General features: G+C 44.5%; 50 non-coding genes across 50 annotated transcripts; all 50 read left to right on the top strand.

The window, feature by feature from the left end:
* The first annotated feature begins 209 nt into the window (after positions 1–209).
* On the top strand, positions 210–280 carry trnag-ccc (transfer RNA glycine (anticodon CCC)). Its single transcript has one exon. It is a non-coding gene; the product is annotated as a tRNA-Gly (tRNA).
* A 168-nt stretch (positions 281–448) lies between these two features.
* trnar-ucg (transfer RNA arginine (anticodon UCG)) lies at positions 449–521 on the top strand. The gene has a single exon. It is a non-coding gene; the product is annotated as a tRNA-Arg (tRNA).
* A 637-nt stretch (positions 522–1,158) lies between these two features.
* Positions 1,159–1,231, top strand: trnar-ucg (transfer RNA arginine (anticodon UCG)). Its single transcript has one exon. It is a non-coding gene; the product is annotated as a tRNA-Arg (tRNA).
* A 398-nt stretch (positions 1,232–1,629) lies between these two features.
* Positions 1,630–1,700, top strand: trnag-ccc (transfer RNA glycine (anticodon CCC)). The gene has a single exon. It is a non-coding gene; the product is annotated as a tRNA-Gly (tRNA).
* A 168-nt stretch (positions 1,701–1,868) lies between these two features.
* Positions 1,869–1,941, top strand: trnar-ucg (transfer RNA arginine (anticodon UCG)). Its single transcript has one exon. It is a non-coding gene; the product is annotated as a tRNA-Arg (tRNA).
* A 398-nt stretch (positions 1,942–2,339) lies between these two features.
* trnag-ccc (transfer RNA glycine (anticodon CCC)) lies at positions 2,340–2,410 on the top strand. The gene has a single exon. It is a non-coding gene; the product is annotated as a tRNA-Gly (tRNA).
* Positions 2,411–2,578: 168 nt separating this feature from the next.
* trnar-ucg (transfer RNA arginine (anticodon UCG)) lies at positions 2,579–2,651 on the top strand. Its single transcript has one exon. It is a non-coding gene; the product is annotated as a tRNA-Arg (tRNA).
* Positions 2,652–3,049: 398 nt separating this feature from the next.
* trnag-ccc (transfer RNA glycine (anticodon CCC)) lies at positions 3,050–3,120 on the top strand. Its single transcript has one exon. It is a non-coding gene; the product is annotated as a tRNA-Gly (tRNA).
* Positions 3,121–3,288: 168 nt separating this feature from the next.
* Positions 3,289–3,361, top strand: trnar-ucg (transfer RNA arginine (anticodon UCG)). The gene has a single exon. It is a non-coding gene; the product is annotated as a tRNA-Arg (tRNA).
* Positions 3,362–3,759: 398 nt separating this feature from the next.
* Positions 3,760–3,830, top strand: trnag-ccc (transfer RNA glycine (anticodon CCC)). The gene has a single exon. It is a non-coding gene; the product is annotated as a tRNA-Gly (tRNA).
* Positions 3,831–3,998: 168 nt separating this feature from the next.
* trnar-ucg (transfer RNA arginine (anticodon UCG)) lies at positions 3,999–4,071 on the top strand. Its single transcript has one exon. It is a non-coding gene; the product is annotated as a tRNA-Arg (tRNA).
* Positions 4,072–4,469: 398 nt separating this feature from the next.
* On the top strand, positions 4,470–4,540 carry trnag-ccc (transfer RNA glycine (anticodon CCC)). Its single transcript has one exon. It is a non-coding gene; the product is annotated as a tRNA-Gly (tRNA).
* A 168-nt stretch (positions 4,541–4,708) lies between these two features.
* On the top strand, positions 4,709–4,781 carry trnar-ucg (transfer RNA arginine (anticodon UCG)). Its single transcript has one exon. It is a non-coding gene; the product is annotated as a tRNA-Arg (tRNA).
* A 398-nt stretch (positions 4,782–5,179) lies between these two features.
* trnag-ccc (transfer RNA glycine (anticodon CCC)) lies at positions 5,180–5,250 on the top strand. Its single transcript has one exon. It is a non-coding gene; the product is annotated as a tRNA-Gly (tRNA).
* A 168-nt stretch (positions 5,251–5,418) lies between these two features.
* Positions 5,419–5,491, top strand: trnar-ucg (transfer RNA arginine (anticodon UCG)). Its single transcript has one exon. It is a non-coding gene; the product is annotated as a tRNA-Arg (tRNA).
* A 398-nt stretch (positions 5,492–5,889) lies between these two features.
* trnag-ccc (transfer RNA glycine (anticodon CCC)) lies at positions 5,890–5,960 on the top strand. Its single transcript has one exon. It is a non-coding gene; the product is annotated as a tRNA-Gly (tRNA).
* Positions 5,961–6,128: 168 nt separating this feature from the next.
* On the top strand, positions 6,129–6,201 carry trnar-ucg (transfer RNA arginine (anticodon UCG)). Its single transcript has one exon. It is a non-coding gene; the product is annotated as a tRNA-Arg (tRNA).
* Positions 6,202–6,599: 398 nt separating this feature from the next.
* On the top strand, positions 6,600–6,670 carry trnag-ccc (transfer RNA glycine (anticodon CCC)). Its single transcript has one exon. It is a non-coding gene; the product is annotated as a tRNA-Gly (tRNA).
* A 168-nt stretch (positions 6,671–6,838) lies between these two features.
* Positions 6,839–6,911, top strand: trnar-ucg (transfer RNA arginine (anticodon UCG)). Its single transcript has one exon. It is a non-coding gene; the product is annotated as a tRNA-Arg (tRNA).
* A 398-nt stretch (positions 6,912–7,309) lies between these two features.
* trnag-ccc (transfer RNA glycine (anticodon CCC)) lies at positions 7,310–7,380 on the top strand. Its single transcript has one exon. It is a non-coding gene; the product is annotated as a tRNA-Gly (tRNA).
* A 168-nt stretch (positions 7,381–7,548) lies between these two features.
* On the top strand, positions 7,549–7,621 carry trnar-ucg (transfer RNA arginine (anticodon UCG)). Its single transcript has one exon. It is a non-coding gene; the product is annotated as a tRNA-Arg (tRNA).
* A 398-nt stretch (positions 7,622–8,019) lies between these two features.
* Positions 8,020–8,090, top strand: trnag-ccc (transfer RNA glycine (anticodon CCC)). The gene has a single exon. It is a non-coding gene; the product is annotated as a tRNA-Gly (tRNA).
* Positions 8,091–8,258: 168 nt separating this feature from the next.
* On the top strand, positions 8,259–8,331 carry trnar-ucg (transfer RNA arginine (anticodon UCG)). Its single transcript has one exon. It is a non-coding gene; the product is annotated as a tRNA-Arg (tRNA).
* A 398-nt stretch (positions 8,332–8,729) lies between these two features.
* trnag-ccc (transfer RNA glycine (anticodon CCC)) lies at positions 8,730–8,800 on the top strand. Its single transcript has one exon. It is a non-coding gene; the product is annotated as a tRNA-Gly (tRNA).
* Positions 8,801–8,968: 168 nt separating this feature from the next.
* trnar-ucg (transfer RNA arginine (anticodon UCG)) lies at positions 8,969–9,041 on the top strand. The gene has a single exon. It is a non-coding gene; the product is annotated as a tRNA-Arg (tRNA).
* Positions 9,042–9,439: 398 nt separating this feature from the next.
* Positions 9,440–9,510, top strand: trnag-ccc (transfer RNA glycine (anticodon CCC)). Its single transcript has one exon. It is a non-coding gene; the product is annotated as a tRNA-Gly (tRNA).
* Positions 9,511–9,678: 168 nt separating this feature from the next.
* Positions 9,679–9,751, top strand: trnar-ucg (transfer RNA arginine (anticodon UCG)). The gene has a single exon. It is a non-coding gene; the product is annotated as a tRNA-Arg (tRNA).
* A 398-nt stretch (positions 9,752–10,149) lies between these two features.
* On the top strand, positions 10,150–10,220 carry trnag-ccc (transfer RNA glycine (anticodon CCC)). The gene has a single exon. It is a non-coding gene; the product is annotated as a tRNA-Gly (tRNA).
* Positions 10,221–10,388: 168 nt separating this feature from the next.
* Positions 10,389–10,461, top strand: trnar-ucg (transfer RNA arginine (anticodon UCG)). The gene has a single exon. It is a non-coding gene; the product is annotated as a tRNA-Arg (tRNA).
* A 398-nt stretch (positions 10,462–10,859) lies between these two features.
* trnag-ccc (transfer RNA glycine (anticodon CCC)) lies at positions 10,860–10,930 on the top strand. The gene has a single exon. It is a non-coding gene; the product is annotated as a tRNA-Gly (tRNA).
* A 168-nt stretch (positions 10,931–11,098) lies between these two features.
* On the top strand, positions 11,099–11,171 carry trnar-ucg (transfer RNA arginine (anticodon UCG)). The gene has a single exon. It is a non-coding gene; the product is annotated as a tRNA-Arg (tRNA).
* A 398-nt stretch (positions 11,172–11,569) lies between these two features.
* trnag-ccc (transfer RNA glycine (anticodon CCC)) lies at positions 11,570–11,640 on the top strand. The gene has a single exon. It is a non-coding gene; the product is annotated as a tRNA-Gly (tRNA).
* Positions 11,641–11,808: 168 nt separating this feature from the next.
* On the top strand, positions 11,809–11,881 carry trnar-ucg (transfer RNA arginine (anticodon UCG)). The gene has a single exon. It is a non-coding gene; the product is annotated as a tRNA-Arg (tRNA).
* Positions 11,882–12,279: 398 nt separating this feature from the next.
* trnag-ccc (transfer RNA glycine (anticodon CCC)) lies at positions 12,280–12,350 on the top strand. Its single transcript has one exon. It is a non-coding gene; the product is annotated as a tRNA-Gly (tRNA).
* A 168-nt stretch (positions 12,351–12,518) lies between these two features.
* Positions 12,519–12,591, top strand: trnar-ucg (transfer RNA arginine (anticodon UCG)). Its single transcript has one exon. It is a non-coding gene; the product is annotated as a tRNA-Arg (tRNA).
* Positions 12,592–12,989: 398 nt separating this feature from the next.
* On the top strand, positions 12,990–13,060 carry trnag-ccc (transfer RNA glycine (anticodon CCC)). The gene has a single exon. It is a non-coding gene; the product is annotated as a tRNA-Gly (tRNA).
* Positions 13,061–13,228: 168 nt separating this feature from the next.
* Positions 13,229–13,301, top strand: trnar-ucg (transfer RNA arginine (anticodon UCG)). Its single transcript has one exon. It is a non-coding gene; the product is annotated as a tRNA-Arg (tRNA).
* Positions 13,302–13,699: 398 nt separating this feature from the next.
* trnag-ccc (transfer RNA glycine (anticodon CCC)) lies at positions 13,700–13,770 on the top strand. The gene has a single exon. It is a non-coding gene; the product is annotated as a tRNA-Gly (tRNA).
* A 168-nt stretch (positions 13,771–13,938) lies between these two features.
* Positions 13,939–14,011, top strand: trnar-ucg (transfer RNA arginine (anticodon UCG)). The gene has a single exon. It is a non-coding gene; the product is annotated as a tRNA-Arg (tRNA).
* Positions 14,012–14,409: 398 nt separating this feature from the next.
* Positions 14,410–14,480, top strand: trnag-ccc (transfer RNA glycine (anticodon CCC)). Its single transcript has one exon. It is a non-coding gene; the product is annotated as a tRNA-Gly (tRNA).
* A 168-nt stretch (positions 14,481–14,648) lies between these two features.
* Positions 14,649–14,721, top strand: trnar-ucg (transfer RNA arginine (anticodon UCG)). Its single transcript has one exon. It is a non-coding gene; the product is annotated as a tRNA-Arg (tRNA).
* Positions 14,722–15,119: 398 nt separating this feature from the next.
* Positions 15,120–15,190, top strand: trnag-ccc (transfer RNA glycine (anticodon CCC)). Its single transcript has one exon. It is a non-coding gene; the product is annotated as a tRNA-Gly (tRNA).
* Positions 15,191–15,358: 168 nt separating this feature from the next.
* On the top strand, positions 15,359–15,431 carry trnar-ucg (transfer RNA arginine (anticodon UCG)). Its single transcript has one exon. It is a non-coding gene; the product is annotated as a tRNA-Arg (tRNA).
* A 398-nt stretch (positions 15,432–15,829) lies between these two features.
* trnag-ccc (transfer RNA glycine (anticodon CCC)) lies at positions 15,830–15,900 on the top strand. The gene has a single exon. It is a non-coding gene; the product is annotated as a tRNA-Gly (tRNA).
* Positions 15,901–16,068: 168 nt separating this feature from the next.
* trnar-ucg (transfer RNA arginine (anticodon UCG)) lies at positions 16,069–16,141 on the top strand. Its single transcript has one exon. It is a non-coding gene; the product is annotated as a tRNA-Arg (tRNA).
* A 398-nt stretch (positions 16,142–16,539) lies between these two features.
* Positions 16,540–16,610, top strand: trnag-ccc (transfer RNA glycine (anticodon CCC)). The gene has a single exon. It is a non-coding gene; the product is annotated as a tRNA-Gly (tRNA).
* A 168-nt stretch (positions 16,611–16,778) lies between these two features.
* trnar-ucg (transfer RNA arginine (anticodon UCG)) lies at positions 16,779–16,851 on the top strand. Its single transcript has one exon. It is a non-coding gene; the product is annotated as a tRNA-Arg (tRNA).
* Positions 16,852–17,249: 398 nt separating this feature from the next.
* Positions 17,250–17,320, top strand: trnag-ccc (transfer RNA glycine (anticodon CCC)). The gene has a single exon. It is a non-coding gene; the product is annotated as a tRNA-Gly (tRNA).
* A 168-nt stretch (positions 17,321–17,488) lies between these two features.
* trnar-ucg (transfer RNA arginine (anticodon UCG)) lies at positions 17,489–17,561 on the top strand. The gene has a single exon. It is a non-coding gene; the product is annotated as a tRNA-Arg (tRNA).
* A 398-nt stretch (positions 17,562–17,959) lies between these two features.
* trnag-ccc (transfer RNA glycine (anticodon CCC)) lies at positions 17,960–18,030 on the top strand. Its single transcript has one exon. It is a non-coding gene; the product is annotated as a tRNA-Gly (tRNA).
* Positions 18,031–18,064: the final 34 nt, after the last annotated feature.

Below are 18,064 nucleotides of genomic sequence, written 5' to 3'. Positions count from 1 at the left end.
CATGGCATGTTTGTCTGAGAAGCGAAGAGGAATGAAAAGCATGATGTACTGTCTCACGTGGTTATTGAGCAAATCAAGGACAGGTCCATGGAAAAATGAAACAGTAGCTGAAAATGTGATCTGGCTTGAAAAGATGTGTAAATTGCTCATGGAAAAGCACTGTGATTGGTGTTTACTTTTTGGCGACCTCTAAAGTTTAGCTGCGCAGGGTGCCAGTGGTGTAGTGGTATCATGCAAGATTCCCATTCTTGTGAACCGGGTTCGATTCCCGGCTGGCGCACAGACAAGGAATGTAGAGAGTACTTTTCTTTCTCCGAACGTCACGCTCTTATGCGCTGAGCTCTTGCCAACATGGTTATGTGGCAAAGAAGCATGGCTTCAGCATATATTTGAAAACTAGTCTATAGTCGAGAAGACCTTCAAAGTCTGCACTATGCAAAGCAAAAGTGGCCCAGTGGCGTAATGGATAAGGCATCAGCCTTCGGAGCTGAGGATTGTGGGTTCGAGTCCCATCTGGGTCATACATTGGAGACTAAAGAGTACATTCTCATTCTTTGGCTTGCCTGCAGACTTCCTCTGTCTTCTTTCTTTAGACCCTTTGTAAAGCTAAGTCTGCAAACAAGCTGAGTGTGAAAGCATACAACAATGAGCCATAGAGAAGAACCTTAGACGTCAACCCATGCAGAACAGTACAACATTGTTGACCTCTACATGGCATGTTTGTCTGAGAAGCGAAGAGGAATGAAAAGCATGATGTACTGTCTCACGTGGTTATTGAGCAAATCAAGGACAGGTCCATGGAAAAATGAAACAGTAGCTGAAAATGTGATCTGGCTTGAAAAGATGTGTAAATTGCTCATGGAAAAGCACTGTGGTTGGTGTTTACTTTTTGGCGACCTCTAAAGTTTAGCTGCGCAGGGTGCCAGTGGTGTAGTGTTATCATGCAAGATTCCCATTCTTGTGAACCGGGTTCGATTCCCGGCTGACGCACAGACAAGGAATGTAGAGAGTACTTTTCTTTCTCCGAACGTCACGCTCTTATGCGCTGAGCTCTTGCCAACATGGTTATGTGGCAAAGAAGCATGGCTTCAGCATATATTTGAAAACTAGTCTATAGTCGAGAAGACCTTCAAAGTCTGCACTATGCAAAGCAAAAGTGGCCCAGTGGTCTAATGGATAAGGCATCAGCCTTCGGAGCTGAGGATTGTGGGTTCGAGTCCCATCTGGGTCATACATTGGAGACTAAACAGTACATTCTCATTCTTTGGCTTGCCTGCAGACTTCCTCTATCTTCTTTCTTTAGACCCTTTGTAAAGGTAAGTCTGCAAACAAGCTGAGTGTGAAAGCATACAACAATGAGCCATAGAGAAGAACCTTAGACGTCAACCCATGCAGAACAGTACAACATTGTTGACCTCTACATGGCATGTTTGTCTGAGAAGCGAAGAGGAATGAAAAGCATGATGTACTGTCTCACGTGGTTATTGAGCAAATCAAGGACAGGTCCATGGAAAAATGAAACAGTAGCTGAAAATGTGATCTGGCTTGAAAAGATGTGTAAATTGCTCATGGAAAAGCACTGTGATTGGTGTTTACTTTTTGGCGACCTCTAAAGTTTAGCTGCGCAGGGTGCCAGTGGTGTAGTGGTATCATGCAAGATTCCCATTCTTGTGAACCGGGTTCGATTCCCGGCTGGCGCACAGACAAGGAATGTAGAGAGTACTTTTCTTTCTCCGAACGTCACGCTCTTATGCGCTGAGCTCTTGCCAACATGGTTATGTGCAAAAGAAGCATGGCTTCAGCATATATTTGAAAACTAGTCTATAGTCGAGAAGACCTTCAAAGTCTGCACTATGCAAAGCAAAAGTGGCCTAGTGGCCTAATGGATAAGGCATCAGCCTTCGGAGCTGAGGATTGTGGGTTCGAGTCCCATCTGGGTCATACATTGGAGACTAAAGAGTACATTCTCATTCTTTGGCTTGCCTGCAGACTTCCTCTATCTTCTTTCTTTAGACCCTTTGTAAAGGTAAGTCTGCAAACAAGCTGACTGTGAAAGCATACAACAATGAGCCATAGAGAAGAACCTTAGACGTCAACCCATGCAGAACAGTACAACATTGCTGACCTCTACATGGCATGTTTGTCTGAGAAGCGAAGAGGAATGAAAAGCATGATGTACTGTCTCACGTGGTTATTGAGCAAATCAAGTACAGGTCCATGGAAAAATGAAACAGTAGCTGAAAATGTGATCTGGCTTGAAAAGATGTGTAAATTGCTCATGGAAAAGCACTGTGATTGGTGTTTACTTTTTGGCGACCTCTAAAGTTTAGCTGCGCAGGGTGCCAGTGGTGTAGTGGTATCATGCAAGATTCCCGTTCTTGTGAACCGGGTTCGATTCCCGGCTGGCGCACAGACAAGGAATGTAGAGAGTACTTTTCTTTCTCCGAACGTCACGCTCTTATGCGCTGAGCTCTTGCCAACATGGTTATGTGGCAAAGAAGCATGGCTTCAGCATATATTTGAAAACTAGTCTATAGTCGAGAAGACCTTCAAAGTCTGCACTATGCAAAGCAAAAGTGGCCCAGTGGCCTAATGGATAAGGCATCAGCCTTCGGAGCTGAGGATTGTGGGTTCGAGTCCCATCTGGGTCATACATTGGAGACTAAACAGTACATTCTCATTCTTTGGCTTGCCTGCAGACTTCCTCTATCTTCTTTCTTTAGACCCTTTGTAAAGGTAAGTCTGCAAACAAGCTGAGTGTGAAAGCATACAACAATGAGCCATAGAGAAGAACCTTAGACGTCAACCCATGCAGAACAGTACAACATTGCTGACCTCTACATGGCATGCTTGTCTGAGAAGCTAAGAGGAATGAAAAGCATGATGTACTGTCTCACGTGGTTATTGAGCAAATCAAGGACAGGTCCATGGAAAAATGAAACAGTAGCTGAAAATGTGATCTGGCTTGAAAAGATGTGTAAATTGCTCATGGAAAAGCACTGTGATTGGTGTTTACTTTTTGGCGACCTCTAAAGAGTAGCTGCGCAGGGTGCCAGTGGTGTAGTGGTATCATGCAAGATTCCCATTCTTGTGAACCGGGTTCGATTCCCGGCTGGCGCACAGACAAGGAATCTAGAGAGTACTTTTCTTTCTCCGAACGTCACGCTCTTATGCGCTGAGCTCTTGCCAACATGGTTATGTGGCAAAGAAGCATGGCTTCAGCATATATTTGAAAACTAGTCTATAGTCGAGAAGACCTTCAAAGTCTGCACTATGCAAAGCAAAAGTGGCCCAGTGGCCTAATGGATAAGGCTTCACCCTTCGGAGCTGAGGATTGTGGGTTCGAGTCCCATCTGGGTCATACATTGGAGACTAAACAGTACATTCTCATTCTTTGGCTTGCCTGCAGACTTCCTCTATCTTCTTTCTTTAGACCCTTTGTAAAGGTAAGTCTGCAAACAAGCTGACTGTGAAAGCATACAACAATGAGCCATAGAGAAGAACCTTAGACGTCAACCCATGCAGAACAGTACAACATTGCTGACCTCTACATGGCATGTTTGTCTGAGAAGCGAAGAGGAATGAAAAGCATGATGTACTGTCTCACGTGGTTATTGAGCAAATCAAGTACAGGTCCATGGAAAAATGAAACAGTAGCTGAAAATGTGATCTGGCTTGAAAAGATGTGTAAATTGCTCATGGAAAAGCACTGTGATTGGTGTTTACTTTTTGGCGACCTCTAAAGTTTAGCTGCGCAGGGTGCCAGTGGTGTAGTGGTATCATGCAAGATTCCCGTTCTTGTGAACCGGGTTCGATTCCCGGCTGGCGCACAGACAAGGAATGTAGAGAGTACTTTTCTTTCTCCGAACGTCACGCTCTTATGCGCTGAGCTCTTGCCAACATGGTTATGTGGCAAAGAAGCATGGCTTCAGCATATATTTGAAAACTAGTCTATAGTCGAGAAGACCTTCAAAGTCTGCACTATGCAAAGCAAAAGTGGCCCAGTGGCCTAATGGATAAGGCATCAGCCTTCGGAGCTGAGGATTGTGGGTTCGAGTCCCATCTGGGTCATACATTGGAGACTAAACAGTACATTCTCATTCTTTGGCTTGCCTGCAGACTTCCTCTATCTTCTTTCTTTAGACCCTTTGTAAAGGTAAGTCTGCAAACAAGCTGAGTGTGAAAGCATACAACAATGAGCCATAGAGAAGAACCTTAGACGTCAACCCATGCAGAACAGTACAACATTGCTGACCTCTACATGGCATGCTTGTCTGAGAAGCTAAGAGGAATGAAAAGCATGATGTACTGTCTCACGTGGTTATTGAGCAAATCAAGGACAGGTCCATGGAAAAATGAAACAGTAGCTGAAAATGTGATCTGGCTTGAAAAGATGTGTAAATTGCTCATGGAAAAGCACTGTGATTGGTGTTTACTTTTTGGCGACCTCTAAAGAGTAGCTGCGCAGGGTGCCAGTGGTGTAGTGGTATCATGCAAGATTCCCATTCTTGTGAACCGGGTTCGATTCCCGGCTGGCGCACAGACAAGGAATCTAGAGAGTACTTTTCTTTCTCCGAACGTCACGCTCTTATGCGCTGAGCTCTTGCCAACATGGTTATGTGGCAAAGAAGCATGGCTTCAGCATATATTTGAAAACTAGTCTATAGTCGAGAAGACCTTCAAAGTCTGCACTATGCAAAGCAAAAGTGGCCCAGTGGCCTAATGGATAAGGCTTCACCCTTCGGAGCTGAGGATTGTGGGTTCGAGTCCCATCTGGGTCATACATTGGAGACTAAACAGTACATTCTCATTCTTTGGCTTGCCTGCAGACTTCCTCTATCTTCTTTCTTTAGACCCTTTGTAAAGGTAAGTCTGCAAACAAGCTGACTGTGAAAGCATACAACAATGAGCCATAGAGAAGAACCTTAGACGTCAACCCATGCAGAACAGTACAACATTGCTGACCTCTACATGGCATGTTTGTCTGAGAAGCGAAGAGGAATGAAAAGCATGATGTACTGTCTCACGTGGTTATTGAGCAAATCAAGGACAGGTCCATGGAAAAATGAAACAGTAGCTGAAAATGTGATCTGGCTTGAAAAGATGTGTAAATTGCTCATGGAAAAGCACTGTGATTGGTGTTTACTTTTTGGCGACCTCTAAAGTTTAGCTGCGCAGGGTGCCAGTGGTGTAGTGGTATCATGCAAGATTCCCATTCTTGTGAACCAGGTTCGATTCCCGGCTGGCGCACAGACAAGGAATGTAGAGAGTTCTTTTCTTTCTCCGAACGTCACACTCTTATGCGCTGAGCTCTTGCCAACATGGTTATGTGCAAAAGAAGCATGGCTTCAGCATATATTTGAAAACTAGTCTATAGTCGAGAAGACCTTCAAAGTCTGCACTATGCAAAGCAAAAGTGGCCTAGTGGCCTAATGGATAAGGCATCAGCCTTCGGAGCTGAGGATTGTGGGTTCGAGTCCCATCTGGGTCATACATTGGAGACTAAAGAGTACATTCTCATTCTTTGGCTTGCCTGCAGACTTCCTCTATCTTCTTTCTTTAGACCCTTTGTAAAGGTAAGTCTGCAAACAAGCTGACTGTGAAAGCATACAACAATGAGCCATAGAGAAGAACCTTAGACGTCAACCCATGCAGAACAGTACAACATTGCTGACCTCTACATGGCATGTTTGTCTGAGAAGCGAAGAGGAATGAAAAGCATGATGTACTGTCTCACGTGGTTATTGAGCAAATCAAGTACAGGTCCATGGAAAAATGAAACAGTAGCTGAAAATGTGATCTGGCTTGAAAAGATGTGTAAATTGCTCATGGAAAAGCACTGTGATTGGTGTTTACTTTTTGGCGACCTCTAAAGTTTAGCTGCGCAGGGTGCCAGTGGTGTAGTGGTATCATGCAAGATTCCCATTCTTGTGAACCGGGTTCGATTCCCGGCTGGCGCACAGACAAGGAATGTAGAGAGTACTTTTCTTTCTCCGAACGTCACGCTCTTATGCGCTGAGCTCTTGCCAACATGGTTATGTGGCAAAGAAGCATGGCTTCAGCATATATTTGAAAACTAGTCTATAGTCGAGAAGACCTTCAAAGTCTGCACTATGCAAAGCAAAAGTGGCCCAGTGGCCTAATGGATAAGGCATCAGCCTTCGGAGCTGAGGATTGTGGGTTCGAGTCCCATCTGGGTCATACATTGGAGACTAAAGAGTACATTCTCATTCTTTGGCTTGCCTGCAGACTTCCTCTGTCTTCTTTCTTTAGACCCTTTGTAAAGGTAAGTCTGCAAACAAGCTGACTGTGAAAGCATACAACAATGAGCCAAAGAGAAGAACCTTAGACGTCAACCCATGCAGAACAGTACAACATTGTTGTCCTCTACATGGCATGTTTGTCTGAGAAGCGAAGAGGAATGAAAAGCATGATGTACTGTCTCACGTGGTTATTGAGCAAGTCAAGGACAGGTCCATGGAAAAATGAAACAGTAGCTGAAAATGTGATCTGGCTTGAAAAGATGTGTAAATTGCTCATGGAAAAGCACTGTGATTGGTGTTTACTTTTTGGCGACCTCTAAAGTGTAGCTGCGCAGGGTGCCAGTGGTGTAGTGGTATCATGCATGATTCCCATTCTTGTGAACCGGGTTCGATTCCCGGCTGGCGCACAGACATGGAATGTAGAGAGTTCTTTTCTTTCTCCGAACGTCACACTCTTATGCGCTGAGCTCTTGCCAACATGGTTATGTGCAAAAGAAGCATGGCTTCAGCATATATTTGAAAACTAGTCTATAGTCGAGAAGACCTTCAAAGTCTGCACTATGCAAAGCAAAAGTGGCCTAGTGGCCTAATGGATAAGGCATCAGCCTTCGGAGCTGAGGATTGTGGGTTCGAGTCCCATCTGGGTCATACATTGGAGACTAAAGAGTACATTCTCATTCTTTGGCTTGCCTGCAGACTTCCTCTATCTTCTTTCTTTAGACCCTTTGTAAAGGTAAGTCTGCAAACAAGCTGACTGTGAAAGCATACAACAATGAGCCATAGAGAAGAACCTTAGACGTCAACCCATGCAGAACAGTACAACATTGCTGACCTCTACATGGCATGTTTGTCTGAGAAGCGAAGAGGAATGAAAAGCATGATGTACTGTCTCACGTGGTTATTGAGCAAATCAAGTACAGGTCCATGGAAAAATGAAACAGTAGCTGAAAATGTGATCTGGCTTGAAAAGATGTGTAAGTTGCTCATGGAAAAGCACTGTGATTGGTGTTTACTTTTTGGCGACCTCTAAAGTTTAGCTGCGCAGGGTGCCAGTGGTGTAGTGGTATCATGCAAGATTCCCATTCTTGTGAACCGGGTTCGATTCCCGGCTGGCGCACAGACAAGGAATGTAGAGAGTACTTTTCTTTCTCCGAACGTCACGCTCTTATGCGCTGAGCTCTTGCCAACATGGTTATGTGGCAAAGAAGCATGGCTTCAGCATATATTTGAAAACTAGTCTATAGTCGAGAAGACCTTCAAAGTCTGCACTATGCAAAGCAAAAGTGGCCCAGTGGCCTAATGGATAAGGCATCAGCCTTCGGAGCTGAGGATTGTGGGTTCGAGTCCCATCTGGGTAATACTTTGGAGACTAAAGAGTACATTCTCATTCTTTGGCTTGCCTGCAGACTTCCTCTGTCTTCTTTCTTTAGACCCTTTGTAAAGGTAAGTCTGCAAACAAGCTGACTGTGAAAGCATACAACAATGAGCCAAAGAGAAGAACCTTAGACGTCAACCCATGCAGAACAGTACAACATTGTTGTCCTCTACATGGCATGTTTGTCTGAGAAGCGAAGAGGAATGAAAAGCATGATGTACTGTCTCACGTGGTTATTGAGCAAGTCAAGGACAGGTCCATGGAAAAATGAAACAGTAGCTGAAAATGTGATCTGGCTTGAAAAGATGTGTAAATTGCTCATGGAAAAGCACTGTGATTGGTGTTTACTTTTTGGCGACCTCTAAAGTGTAGCTGCGCAGGGTGCCAGTGGTGTAGTGGTATCATGCATGATTCCCATTCTTGTGAACCGGGTTCGATTCCCGGCTGGCGCACAGACATGGAATGTAGAGAGTTCTTTTCTTTCTCCGAACGTCACGCTCTTATGCGCTGAGCTCTTGCCAACATGGTTATGTGGCAAAGAAGCATGGCTTCAGCATATATTTGAAAACTAGACTATAGTCGAGAAGACCTTCAAAGTCTGCACTATGCAAAGCAAAAGTGGCCCAGTGGCCTAATGGATAAGGCATCAGCCTTCGGAGCTGAGGATTGTGGGTTCGAGTCCCATCTGGGTCATACATTGGAGACTAAAGAGTACATTCTCATTCTTTGGCTTGCCTGCAGACTTCCTCTGTCTTCTTTCTTTAGACCCTTTGTAAAGCTAAGTCTGCAAACAAGCTGAGTGTGAAAGCATACAACAATGAGCCATAGAGAAGAACCTTAGACGTCAACCCATGCAGAACAGTACAACATTGTTGACCTCTACATGGCATGTTTGTCTGAGAAGCGAAGAGGAATGAAAAGCATGATGTAATGTCTCACGTGGTTATTGAGCAAATCAAGGACAGGTCCATGGAAAAATGAAACAGTAGCTGAAAATGTGATCTGGCTTGAAAAGATGTGTAAATTGCTCATGGAAAAGCACTGTGATTGGTGTTTACTTTTTGGCGACCTCTAAAGAGTAGCTGCGCAGGGTGCCAGTGGTGTAGTGGTATCATGCAAGATTCCCATTCTTGTGAACCGGGTTCGATTCCCGGCTGGCGCACAGACAAGGAATGTAGAGAGTACTTTTCTTTCTCCGAACGTCACGCTCTTATGCGCTGAGCTCTTGCCAACATGGTTATGTGCAAAAGAAGCATGGCTTCAGCATATATTTGAAAACTAGTCTATAGTCGAGAAGACCTTCAAAGTCTGCACTATGCAAAGCAAAAGTGGCCCAGTGGCCTAATGGATAAGGCATCAGCCTTCGGAGCTGAGGATTGTGGGTTCGAGTCCCATCTGGGTCATACATTGGAGACTAAACAGTACATTCTCATTCTTTGGCTTGCCTGCAGACTTCCTCTATCTTCTTTCTTTAGACCCTTTGTAAAGGTAAGTCTGCAAACAAGCTGAGTGTGAAAGCATACAACAATGAGCCATAGAGAAGAACCTTAGACGTCAACCCATGCAGAACAGTACAACATTGTTGACCTCTACATGGCATGTTTGTCTGAGAAGCGAAGAGGAATGAAAAGCATGATGTACTGTCTCACGTGGTTATTGAGCAAATCAAGGACAGGTCCATGGAAAAATGAAACAGTAGCTGAAAATGTGATCTGGCTTGAAAAGATGTGTAAATTGCTCATGGAAAAGCACTGTGATTGGTGTTTACTTTTTGGCGACCTCTAAAGTTTAGCTGCGCAGGGTGCCAGTGGTGTAGTGGTATCATGCAAGATTCCCATTCTTGTGAACCAGGTTCGATTCCCGGCTGGCGCACAGACAAGGAATGTAGAGAGTTCTTTTCTTTCTCCGAACGTCACACTCTTATGCGCTGAGCTCTTGCCAACATGGTTATGTGCAAAAGAAGCATGGCTTCAGCATATATTTGAAAACTAGTCTATAGTCGAGAAGACCTTCAAAGTCTGCACTATGCAAAGCAAAAGTGGTCTAGTGGCCTAATGGATAAGGCATCAGCCTTCGGAGCTGAGGATTGTGGGTTCGAGTCCCATCTGGGTCATACATTGGAGACTAAAGAGTACATTCTCATTCTTTGGCTTGCCTGCAGACTTCCTCTATCTTCTTTCTTTAGACCCTTTGTAAAGGTAAGTCTGCAAACAAGCTGACTGTGAAAGCATACAACAATGAGCCATAGAGAAGAACCTTAGACGTCAACCCATGCAGAACAGTACAACATTGCTGACCTCTACATGGCATGTTTGTCTGAGAAGCGAAGAGGAATGAAAAGCATGATGTACTGTCTCACGTGGTTATTGAGCAAATCAAGTACAGGTCCATGGAAAAATGAAACAGTAGCTGAAAATGTGATCTGGCTTGAAAAGATGTGTAAATTGCTCATGGAAAAGCACTGTGATTGGTGTTTACTTTTTGGCGACCTCTAAAGTTTAGCTGCGCAGGGTGCCAGTGGTGTAGTGGTATCATGCAAGATTCCCATTCTTGTGAACCGGGTTCGATTCCCGGCTGGCGCACAGACAAGGAATGTAGAGAGTACTTTTCTTTCTCCGAACGTCACGCTCTTATGCGCTGAGCTCTTGCCAACATGGTTATGTGGCAAAGAAGCATGGCTTCAGCATATATTTGAAAACTAGTCTATAGTCGAGAAGACCTTCAAAGTCTGCACTATGCAAAGCAAAAGTGGCCCAGTGGCCTAATGGATAAGGCATCAGCCTTCGGAGCTGAGGATTGTGGGTTCGAGTCCCATCTGGGTCATACATTGGAGACTAAACAGTACATTCTCATTCTTTGGCTTGCCTGCAGACTTCCTCTATCTTCTTTCTTTAGACCCTTTGTAAAGGTAAGTCTGCAAACAAGCTGAGTGTGAAAGCATACAACAATGAGCCATAGAGAAGAACCTTAGACGTCAACCCATGCAGAACAGTACAACATTGCTGACCTCTACATGGCATGCTTGTCTGAGAAGCTAAGAGGAATGAAAAGCATGATGTACTGTCTCACGTGGTTATTGAGCAAATCAAGGACAGGTCCATGGAAAAATGAAACAGTAGCTGAAAATGTGATCTGGCTTGAAAAGATGTGTAAATTGCTCATGGAAAAGCACTGTGATTGGTGTTTACTTTTTGGCGACCTCTAAAGAGTAGCTGCGCAGGGTGCCAGTGGTGTAGTGGTATCATGCAAGATTCCCATTCTTGTGAACCGGGTTCGATTCCCGGCTGGCGCACAGACAAGGAATCTAGAGAGTACTTTTCTTTCTCCGAACGTCACGCTCTTATGCGCTGAGCTCTTGCCAACATGGTTATGTGGCAAAGAAGCATGGCTTCAGCATATATTTGAAAACTAGTCTATAGTCGAGAAGACCTTCAAAGTCTGCACTATGCAAAGCAAAAGTGGCCCAGTGGCCTAATGGATAAGGCATCAGCCTTCGGAGCTGAGGATTGTGGGTTCGAGTCCCATCTGGGTCATACATTGGAGACTAAAGAGTACATTCTCATTCTTTGGCTTGCCTGCAGACTTCCTCTGTCTTCTTTCTTTAGACCCTTTGTAAAGGTAAGTCTGCAAACAAGCTGACTGTGAAAGCATACAACAATGAGCCAAAGAGAAGAACCTTAGACGTCAACCCATGCAGAACAGTACAACATTGTTGTCCTCTACATGGCATGTTTGTCTGAGAAGCGAAGAGGAATGAAAAGCATGATGTACTGTCTCACGTGGTTATTGAGCAAGTCAAGGACAGGTCCATGGAAAAATGAAACAGTAGCTGAAAATGTGATCTGGCTTGAAAAGATGTGTAAATTGCTCATGGAAAAGCACTGTGATTGGTGTTTACTTTTTGGCGACCTCTAAAGTGTAGCTGCGCAGGGTGCCAGTGGTGTAGTGGTATCATGCATGATTCCCATTCTTGTGAACCGGGTTCGATTCCCGGCTGGCGCACAGACATGGAATGTAGAGAGTTCTTTTCTTTCTCCGAACGTCACGCTCTTATGCGCTGAGCTCTTGCCAACATGGTTATGTGGCAAAGAAGCATGGCTTCAGCATATATTTGAAAACTAGACTATAGTCGAGAAGACCTTCAAAGTCTGCACTATGCAAAGCAAAAGTGGCCCAGTGGCCTAATGGATAAGGCATCAGCCTTCGGAGCTGAGGGTTGTGGGTTCGAGTCCCATCTGGGTCATACATTGGAGACTAAAGAGTACATTCTCATTCTTTGGCTTGCCTGCAGACTTCCTCTGTCTTCTTTCTTTAGACCCTTTGTAAAGCTAAGTCTGCAAACAAGCTGAGTGTGAAAGCATACAACAATGAGCCATAGAGAAGAACCTTAGACGTCAACCCATGCAGAACAGTACAACATTGTTGACCTCTACATGGCATGCTTGTCTGAGAAGCGAAGAGGAATGAAAAGCATGATGTACTGTCTCACGTGGTTATTGAGCAAATTAAGGACAGGTCCATGGAAAAATGAAACAGTAGCTGAAAATGTGATCTGGCTTGAAAAGATGTGTAAATTGCTCATGGAAAAGCACTGTGATTGGTGTTTACTTTTTGGCGACCTCTAAAGTTTAGCTGCGCAGGGTGCCAGTGGTGTAGTGGTATCATGCAAGATTCCCATTCTTGTGAACCGGGTTCGATTCCCGGCTGGCGCACAGACAAGGAATGTAGAGAGTACTTTTCTTTCTCCGAACGTCACGCTCTTATGCGCTGAGCTCTTGCCAACATGGTTATGTGGCAAAGAAGCATGGCTTCAGCATATATTTGAAAACTAGTCTATAGTCGAGAAGACCTTCAAAGTCTGCACTATGCAAAGCAAAAGTGGCCCAGTGGCCTAATGGATAAGGCATCAGCCTTCGGAGCTGAGGATTGTGGGTTCGAGTCCCATCTGGGTCATACATTGGAGACTAAAGAGTACATTCTCATTCTTTGGCTTGCCTGCAGACTTCCTCTGTCTTCTTTCTTTAGACCCTTTGTAAAGCTAAGTCTGCAAACAAGCTGAGTGTGAAAGCATACAACAATGAGCCATAGAGAAGAACCTTAGACGTCAACCCATGCAGAACAGTACAACATTGTTGACCTCTACATGGCATGTTTGTCTGAGAAGCGAAGAGGAATGAAAAGCATGATGTAATGTCTCACGTGGTTATTGAGCAAATCAAGGACAGGTCCATGGAAAAATGAAACAGTAGCTGAAAATGTGATCTGGCTTGAAAAGATGTGTAAATTGCTCATGGAAAAGCACTGTGATTGGTGTTTACTTTTTGGCGACCTCTAAAGAGTAGCTGCGCAGGGTGCCAGTGGTGTAGTGGTATCATGCTAGATTCCCATTCTTGTGAACCGGGTTCGATTCCCGGCTGGCGCACAGACAAGGAATGTAGAGAGTACTTTTCTTTCTCCGAACGTCACGCTCTTATGCGCTGAGCTCTTGCCAACATGGTTATGTGCAAAAGAAGCATGGCTTCAGCATATATTTGAAAACTAGTCTATAGTCGAGAAGACCTTCAAAGTCTGCACTATGCAAAGCAAAAGTGGCCCAGTGGCCTAATGGATAAGGCATCAGCCTTCGGAGCTGAGGATTGTGGGTTCGAGTCCCATCTGGGTCATACATTGGAGACTAAACAGTACATTCTCATTCTTTGGCTTGCCTGCAGACTTCCTCTATCTTCTTTCTTTAGACCCTTTGTAAAGGTAAGTCTGCAAACAAGCTGAGTGTGAAAGCATACAACAATGAGCCATAGAGAAGAACCTTAGACGTCAACCCATGCAGAACAGTACAACATTGTTGACCTCTACATGGCATGTTTGTCTGAGAAGCGAAGAGGAATGAAAAGCATGATGTACTGTCTCACGTGGTTATTGAGCAAATCAAGGACAGGTCCATGGAAAAATGAAACAGTAGCTGAAAATGTGATCTGGCTTGAAAAGATGTGTAAATTGCTCATGGAAAAGCACTGTGATTGGTGTTTACTTTTTGGCGACCTCTAAAGTTTAGCTGCGCAGGGTGCCAGTGGTGTAGTGGTATCATGCAAGATTCCCATTCTTGTGAACCAGGTTCGATTCCCGGCTGGCGCACAGACAAGGAATGTAGAGAGTTCTTTTCTTTCTCCGAACGTCACACTCTTATGCGCTGAGCTCTTGCCAACATGGTTATGTGCAAAAGAAGCATGGCTTCAGCATATATTTGAAAACTAGTCTATAGTCGAGAAGACCTTCAAAGTCTGCACTATGCAAAGCAAAAGTGGCCTAGTGGCCTAATGGATAAGGCATCAGCCTTCGGAGCTGAGGATTGTGGGTTCGAGTCCCATCTGGGTCATACATTGGAGACTAAAGAGTACATTCTCATTCTTTGGCTTGCCTGCAGACTTCCTCTATCTTCTTTCTTTAGACCCTTTGTAAAGGTAAGTCTGCAAACAAGCTGAGTGTGAAAGCATACAACAATGAGCCATAGAGAAGAACCTTAGACGTCAACCCATGCAGAACAGTACAACATTGTTGACCTCTACATGGCATGTTTGTCTGAGAAGCGAAGAGGAATGAAAAGCATGATGTACTGTCTCACGTGGTTATTGAGCAAATCAAGGACAGGTCCATGGAAAAATGAAACAGTAGCTGAAAATGTGATCTGGCTTGAAAAGATGTGTAAATTGCTCATGGAAAAGCACTGTGATTGGTGTTTACTTTTTGGCGACCTCTAAAGTTTAGCTGCGCAGGGTGCCAGTGGTGTAGTGGTATCATGCAAGATTCCCATTCTTGTGAACCAGGTTCGATTCCCGGCTGGCGCACAGACAAGGAATGTAGAGAGTTCTTTTCTTTCTCCGAACGTCACACTCTTATGCGCTGAGCTCTTGCCAACATGGTTATGTGCAAAAGAAGAATGGCTTCAGCATATATTTGAAAACTAGTCTATAGTCGAGAAGACCTTCAAAGTCTGCACTATGCAAAGCAAAAGTGGCCTAGTGGCCTAATGGATAAGGCATCAGCCTTCGGAGCTGAGGATTGTGGGTTCGAGTCCCATCTGGGTCATACATTGGAGACTAAAGAGTACATTCTCATTCTTTGGCTTGCCTGCAGACTTCCTCTATCTTCTTTCTTTAGACCCTTTGTAAAGGTAAGTCTGCAAACAAGCTGACTGTGAAAGCATACAACAATGAGCCATAGAGAAGAACCTTAGACGTCAACCCATGCAGAACAGTACAACATTGCTGACCTCTACATGGCATGTTTGTCTGAGAAGCGAAGAGGAATGAAAAGCATGATGTACTGTCTCACGTGGTTATTGAGCAAATCAAGTACAGGTCCATGGAAAAATGAAACAGTAGCTGAAAATGTGATCTGGCTTGAAAAGATGTGTAAATTGCTCATGGAAAAGCATTGTGATTGGTGTTTACTTTTTGGCGACCTCTAAAGTTTAGCTGCGCAGGGTGCCAGTGGTGTAGTGGTATCATGCAAGATTCCCATTCTTGTGAACCGGGTTCGATTCCCGGCTGGCGCACAGACAAGGAATGTAGAGAGTACTTTTCTTTCTCCGAACGTCACGCTCTTATGCGCTGAGCTCTTGCCAACATGGTTATGTGGCAAAGAAGCATGGCTTCAGCATATATTTGAAAACTAGTCTATAGTCGAGAAGACCTTCAAAGTCTGCACTATGCAAAGCAAAAGTGGCCCAGTGGCCTAATGGATAAGGCATCAGCCTTCGGAGCTGAGGATTGTGGGTTCGAGTCCCATCTGGGTCATACATTGGAGACTAAACAGTACATTCTCATTCTTTGGCTTGCCTGCAGACTTCCTCTATCTTCTTTCTTTAGACCCTTTGTAAAGGTAAGTCTGCAAACAAGCTGAGTGTGAAAGCATAAAACAATGAGCCATAGAGAAGAACCTTAGACGTCAACCCATGCAGAACAGTACAACATTGCTGACCTCTACATGGCATGCTTGTCTGAGAAGCTAAGAGGAATGAAAAGCATGATGTACTGTCTCACGTGGTTATTGAGCAAATCAAGGACAGGTCCATGGAAAAATGAAACAGTAGCTGAAAATGTGATCTGGCTTGAAAAGATGTGTAAATTGCTCATGGAAAAGCACTGTGATTGGTGTTTACTTTTTGGCGACCTCTAAAGAGTAGCTGCGCAGGGTGCCAGTGGTGTAGTGGTATCATGCAAGATTCCCATTCTTGTGAACCGGGTTCGATTCCCGGCTGGCGCACAGACAAGGAATCTAGAGAGTACTTTTCTTTCTCCGAACGTCACGCTCTTATGCGCTGAGCTCTTGCCAACATGGTTATGTGGCAAAGAAGCATGGCTTCAGCATATATTTGAAAACTAGTCTATAGTCGAGAAGACCTTCAAAGTCTGCACTATGCAAAGCAAAAGTGGCCCAGTGGCCTAATGGATAAGGCATCAGCCTTCGGAGCTGAGGATTGTGGGTTCGAGTCCCATCTGGGTCATACATTGGAGACTAAAGAGTACATTCTCATTCTTTGGCTTGCCTGCAGACTTCCTCTGTCTTCTTTCTTTAGACCCTTTGTAAAGGTAAGTCTGCAAACAAGCTGACTGTGAAAGCATACAACAATGAGCCATAGAGAAGAACCTTAGACGTCAACCCATGCAGAACAGTACAACATTGTTGTCCTCTACATGGCATGTTTGTCTGAGAAGCGAAGAGGAATGAAAAGCATGATGTACTGTCTCACGTGGTTATTGAGCAAGTCAAGGACAGGTCCATGGAAAAATGAAACAGTAGCTGAAAATGTGATCTGGCTTGAAAAGATGTGTAAATTGCTCATGGAAAAGCACTGTGATTGGTGTTTACTTTTTGGCGACCTCTAAAGTGTAGCTGCGCAGGGTGCCAGTGGTGTAGTGGTATCATGCATGATTCCCATTCTTGTGAACCGGGTTCGATTCCCGGCTGGCGCACAGACATGGAATGTAGAGAGTTCTTTTCTTTCTCCGAACGTCACGCTCTTATGCGCTGAGCTCTTGCCAACATGGTTATGTGGCAAAGAAGCATGGCTTCAGCATATATTTGAAAACTAGACTATAGTCGAGAAGACCTTCAAAGTCTGCACTATGCAAAGCAAAAGTGGCCCAGTGGCCTAATGGATAAGGCATCAGCCTTCGGAGCTGAGGATTGTGGGTTCGAGTCCCATCTGGGTCATACATTGGAGACTAAAGAGTACATTCTCATTCTTTGGCTTGCCTGCAGACTTCCTCTGTCTTCTTTCTTTAGACCCTTTGTAAAGCTAAGTCTGCAAACAAGCTGAGTGTGAAAGCATACAACAATGAGCCATAGAGAAGAACCTTAGACGTCAACCCATGCAGAACAGTACAACATTGTTGACCTCTACATGGCATGTTTGTCTGAGAAGCGAAGAGGAATGAAAAGCATGATGTACTGTCTCACGTGGTTATTGAGCAAATCAAGGACAGGTCCATGGAAAAATGAAACAGTAGCTGAAAATGTGATCTGGCTTGAAAAGATGTGTAAATTGCTCATGGAAAAGCACTGTGATTGGTGTTTACTTTTTGGCGACCTCTAAAGAGTAGCTGCGCAGGGTGCCAGTGGTGTAGTGGTATCATGCAAGAGTCCCATTCTTGTGAACCGGGTTCGATTCCCGGCTGGCGCACAGACAAGGAATGTAGAGAGTACTTTTCTTTCTCCGAACGTCACGCTCTTATGCGCTGAGCTCTTGCCAACATGGTTATGTGCAAAAGAAGCATGGCTTCAGCATATATTTGAAAACTAGTCTATAGTCGAGAAGACCTTCAAAGTCTGCACTATGCAAAGCAAAAGTGGCCCAGTGGCCTAATGGATAAGGCATCAGCCTTCGGAGCTGAGGATTGTGGGTTCGAGTCCCATCTGGGTCATACATTGGAGACTAAACAGTACATTCTCATTCTTTGGCTTGCCTGCAGACTTCCTCTATCTTCTTTCTTTAGACCCTTTGTAAAGGTAAGTCTGCAAACAAGCTGAGTGTGAAAGCATACAACAATGAGCCATAGAGAAGAACCTTAGACGTCAACCCATGCAGAACAGTACAACATTGTTGACCTCTACATGGCATGTTTGTCTGAGAAGCGAAGAGGAATGAAAAGCATGATGTACTGTCTCACGTGGTTATTGAGCAAATCAAGGACAGGTCCATGGAAAAATGAAACAGTAGCTGAAAATGTGATCTGGCTTGAAAAGATGTGTAAATTGCTCATGGAAAAGCACTGTGATTGGTGTTTACTTTTTGGCGACCTCTAAAGTTTAGCTGCGCAGGGTGCCAGTGGTGTAGTGGTATCATGCAAGATTCCCATTCTTGTGAACCGGGTTCGATTCCCGGCTGGCGCACAGACAAGGAATGTAGAGAGTACTTTTCTTTCTC

This window comes from Brachyhypopomus gauderio, chromosome 7, assembly GCF_052324685.1.
Source record: "Brachyhypopomus gauderio isolate BG-103 chromosome 7, BGAUD_0.2, whole genome shotgun sequence".
Classification (NCBI taxonomy): Eukaryota; Metazoa; Chordata; class Actinopteri; order Gymnotiformes; family Hypopomidae; genus Brachyhypopomus; species Brachyhypopomus gauderio.
This window is presented reverse-complemented; position numbering and strand designations above follow the sequence as displayed.